Below are 5,390 nucleotides of genomic sequence, written 5' to 3'. Positions count from 1 at the left end.
ATTGTGACGTCACTAAGAAAGGTTTGAAAATGTGGTTTTCAGATGTGGAGAAGATATGGAGTTGGTGAGGGAAAAAGTACATCTGGGACCCTGAAAATTAATTATACAGCAAAAAAAGCTGACGGAAATCGACGTTCAATGAGATAGTTGCCACTCTCCGGGGACTGCTTCCCTCTGTGCTGGTCGTCTTCACCAGAGGAAGACATCTTGTTGGGTAGCTGTTTGTTTACATTCGCTTCCCGCCAACCAGCCGATATTTCCCAGTCACTAGGTGTGAACGTGTTCTGACTTGAAAGGCTCAGTCGATCTTTCTATCGACTTGCAATTTCAGCCGCATATTGACACGTGTGAACCAGCCCTTAGTAACAATTTCTTGCGTTTTCTTCTATTAAAATACCATTTTTTCAATTTACTAAACTATAAAACAGAGATTTACTTATTTTTTAAAGGTTTATACTTAAAGAAACAACAACAATAACTTAGTATATAGAGAATTTTAAGATTTAGTATTGAAATTTAGCACCGAAATAGAGGTGAAAATTGTTTGAGATAGGCAACCATTATTTTAGTTGTTTTCTTGTTGAGTGAGAGGTGAAGAGGTGTAGGGAGGCTAGCACACTCAGAATGGGTAGTAGAGAAGTGAAAATTATGAAGAACAAGTCATTATTCTATTATTTTAGTTGTTTTCATGTTGAGTGAGAGGTGAAGAGGTGTAGGGAGGCTGCCACACTCAGAATAGGCAGTAGAAAAGTGAAAATTGTGGAAAATAAAGGTAGAAATTCAGGGTTGGACACTCGGAAAAAAAATAATAAAGGTAGAAATTGAGGTTTGGACACTCAGAAAAAAATAGATAAAATAAATAAATAAATAGATAAGAATAAAGGTAGAAATTGAAGCTTGGACGGAAAAGAAATTAGGTAAAAATTGTAGCTTGGACACTCAAAAAAATGAAGGTAAAAATTGTAGCTTGGACACTCAAAAAAATGAAGGTAAAAATTGTAGCTTGGACACTCGAATAAAAAAAAATTGAAGGTAAAAATTGAGGCTTGGACACTCGAATAAGAAAAAAAAAAAATGAACGTAAAAATTGAGGCTTGGACACTCAAAAAAAAAATAAATAAATAAAAATAAACGAACGTAAAAATTGAGGCTTGAACACTAAAAGAAAAAAAATATATGGAAAAAATTCAGGCTTGGACATTAAAAATAAATAAATAAAGGTAGAAGAAACTGAAGCTTGGACACTCAAAAAAAAAAAAATAAATAAATAAATAAATAAAACTAGAAATTGAGGCTTGGAAATTCAGCATAGGCAATAGAAAACCGAAAATTGTAGAAAATAAAGATGGAAATTGAGTTTGTTAAGAGAATTTGTAAGTTAAGCGAGGGAACATTTCATAGGCTAAGGTTCAATGCTAGGCTGCTTCTCTTATTGTTTGTTTTTATGAAGTTTGTCTCTATAGATTTGATTTGCGTGTTTCTTTTTTGTAGTTTTGGTTTGCGTTTGTTTGTCAGTGGAGAAGTTTGTCTGTTTTGTATTGTTTGTTTGTATTTATTTGATCTTACATTGTTTTTTGTTATTTATTGATTTGATTAGTTGTTATTTACTCCATTTTTGCTTTGTATTGTGTATTTGTGTTAGTGTGTAGCCTACTTATTCATTTCCATTTATTTATTTATTTATTTATTTATTTATTAATCTACCTGCATTTTGGCGCATATTTGATCGTGTATTTGTGTTACTGTATAGGCTATTTTATTTATTTATTTATTTATTTGTTTATTTATTCATTTATCTACTTGCATTTTGGCTGATATTGAATTGCGTATTTGTGTCAGTGTATAGGCTACTTATTCATTTCTACTTATTTATATTTATTTATCTATCTATTTATTTATCTACTTTTATTTCGGTTCATACTGGAGTTCGCTTTTTTAGTGAACACGTTTGTTTTTCCTATATTGATCCTCATGTAGCTTATTTTGCTACATACAGGATTACCTTTCTTATATCAGTGGTTGCGTTAACATTAATTTATTCAGCATTTATCTATTTTAGTTCATATTACAGTGTATCGTTAGTGTTTTAGTCATTTATTGTACTACATATTAGATTACCTTTTTGTATCAGTGAATAGCTTAACATTATTTTTTCACTTCTTTTTTTTTATTTTGTTTCATATCAAAGTGTCTTTTTGTGTCAGTGAATACATGTATCATTTATTTATTCGTCATCTTTTACCTTGGTACACGTTATATTTACCTTATTATATCAGTCAGTACGTTAACATGATTTTTTTTTCACCATTCTTTTATTTTGGTCCATATTACAGTGTCTTTCTGTGTCACTGAATACATTTATTAATTTATTCGTCATCTTTTTACTTTGGAACATATTAGATAACCTTATGTCCGTGAATACGTTAACATTATTTTTTTTTTCACCATTCTTTTTATTTTGGTTCATATTACAGTATCTTTCTGTGTCAATGAATACATTTATCGTTCATTTAGGCTAGTCATTATCTTTTACTTTGCCACACATTATACTCACCTTTACCATTCATTCATTCACCATCATTTACTCTACTAGTCCCTATCTACTGCATTTCTATCTTTCTGTGACCTGAACTCAATACATTTTATCCCATTCTTTTTTTTTTACGAACTCTCTCGGACCTGCACATTTACATCTTAGTATTTTTTTTTTGTTTATTAGTTTTTGTTGTCCTTAGTCAGAGTTCAATATTACCTTGAAAAAAAGAAAATAACTGCCTATTTATGAACATGTTTAATGCTAATATCCGTGTTATGATTAAAGAAACAGTCGGGAAGCAAAGAAGAGGTGTGGCGTACCGAAGGGGCAAACACTGAGAGAGGAGGAAGAGGAGGACTTGTGAAGAAAGCGATACACGTCAGTAGCAGTAAAAGACATGTGCTGAATCTTCACTCGAGCTTCAAGTAACAAGTAAGTAATCTTTTTTTTTTTTTTTTGTGTCTTATTGCGATTGTTCATTATTCTGTTATGTTAAGTTTGGTTTTGTGTGAGGTTGTTATTGTTATTCTTTTTAGTTTTATTTTTTTGTTTTGTTTATTGGTTTACACTGATGTTAGGCTGTTATGAATTTGCGCCAAGGAATTCATAAGGAGCCAATCTTGTTATTATATTCTGTTAAGTTAATTTATTTATTTATTTTTGTTTCTTATGTCTTTTTTTTATATTTGTCTTTATATTTTTTTCTGTTTATTTATTTTGTTTGTTCTTATGTATTCGCACAACACTTTGTGTGAATCTGCGCGGAAGAAATCTTATGGATGTAAACAAGTTATTATATCAAGTCGTTTATTTATTTTTTTGTTTACGGCTACAATTACATTATTTTATTTGACTATATTTTCTCTTATTCATTCTGATAACACAATGAATCAGCGCCAAATAAACCGTAGTTAGTTATTACATATTGTGAAGCTTTTTTTGTTTATGGTCACAATTGCATTATTATATTTACTTATTTATTCTGATAGCACTCTGTTTACACGTGCACTGAACTAACCACACGAGGCGAGGCCAGTTGGGTAAGCCAGCGTGGATAGACTGTGATTAGTAGGGCTCGACCGATATGGTTTTTTGTGGCCGATGCTGATTCCGATATTGGGGAGATAGAAAATTCCGATAACTGATATATCGGCCGATTAGATTTTTACATTTTTCAAAATAAATAGATACTCGTAAAATGAATGAATACCTGGTTTTAATGACTTCAATGTAGTGCAAACATTTGTTACCAGAATACAAAATGAAGGTGGAACATTTTACCATTATCAAACACTTTTCTCTTCAGAAATTGTTTGGAACAAGCACCATATGAACAATTTGAACAAACAGTAAGCTGAAAATGTGACATCTTGACACTGCAGTAAGACACTGCAGTAAGACACCATGTTTCCTACATTTTATTAGCGAAGATATAAACTTTGATATCTGCGTCAATCCGCGAACTATTGGCTGATTACTGATTATTTTCTAATGGGTATAATCGGCCGATTAAATTGGCCGGCTGATAAATCGGTTGGGCCCTCCACAGCTTCCTTGTTTTCCCTTCTCATTCTTTTTATATTGATTTTTTGCAAGGTTTATCTTATTTGAAAAAAAAAAAAACACCCTTTGTTAAGTAGGAAAGGAACGAACCAAACAAAATTGTGATTAAAAAATGTTAAAAGTCCCACTGAGTTGCCGGCCCCGAACAGGGTTAAAAGAGTTGGTCAGATGTATGGGATAAGCGTCTTGAAAACTTCCTTTCGAAAGAGTTAAGGTCATAAGTAGATGGAAATACTGAAGTAGGCAAGGAGTGTATCAGAAGAAGATATGAATGACTGGTAATACTGGTGGATTCTGGCATTAGGGAGGTGGACAGAATAGGAGTGAGAGGAAGAAGAAAGTGTTGTGCAGCGGCGCCGCGGGAGGAAGGGAGGCATGCAGTTAGCAGGATCAGAGGAGCAGTTGGTATGAAAATAGGAGTAGAAGATAGTAAGGGATGCAGCATTAAGGTGGTGAGAAGGAGGCAGTCATTTAAAGAAGGGGATTTGATGAGACGGAAAATCTTTTAAATCCATCCTGTCTAGAAGAGATCTGAGTCATGTAGTGTTACTTAGCGTCTTCTGAAGTAAGGGTTACGTTAGGTTAGGTTAGCATTAAGAGGGTTAGGTTAAGTGAAAGGGTTAGTCTAAATTCTGAAACACTATTCAACACTTTCACTAGTGAAATCTTCAAAAGTCTCTACGTATATGAAATAACAAGGGTTTTTAAGGAGTTCATATAGTTTCATTGACATGATACGTTAACATAATTTCTACATCACTAACATAAAGACCCACTCTTGAGAACATGGTTAATCATCTCCGTGGCCTTTTGAAAAGAGTCGCGGTGAAGTAACACGGATTTTACAAGGTGTTCTTATAGTTCCAGTGACAGATTAAAAACATTTCGACATAAAGAACAAGAAAAAACATCCTTGAAAACTTAATACTCTTCTCTGTGGCCTTGAGAAAATTACCATGGTGAACTAAGACGAGACTTTAAGGATGTTTTTTTACGGTTGTAGTGACAGATTAACAAAATTTCAAACATTATGAACAGAAAAAAAAATTGAGAACTTGCTAATCATTTGTGGTCTTGAGAAAATTGCCATAGTGACCTAGAGAGAGAGAGAGAGAGAGAGAGAGAGAGAATGAACATAGGCTTTCAGAATACAGGCTTTGACGAGAGAGAGTGACACACACACACACACACACACACACACACACACACACACAGAGAGAGAGAGAGAGAGAGAGAGAGAGAGAGAGAGAGAGAGAGAGGAAGGGCGTAACACAGGACTGGGAAGAGCTAG

This window comes from Portunus trituberculatus, chromosome 7, assembly GCF_017591435.1.
Source record: "Portunus trituberculatus isolate SZX2019 chromosome 7, ASM1759143v1, whole genome shotgun sequence".
NCBI lineage: Eukaryota > Metazoa > Arthropoda > Malacostraca > Decapoda > Portunidae > Portunus > Portunus trituberculatus.
This window is presented reverse-complemented; position numbering follows the sequence as displayed.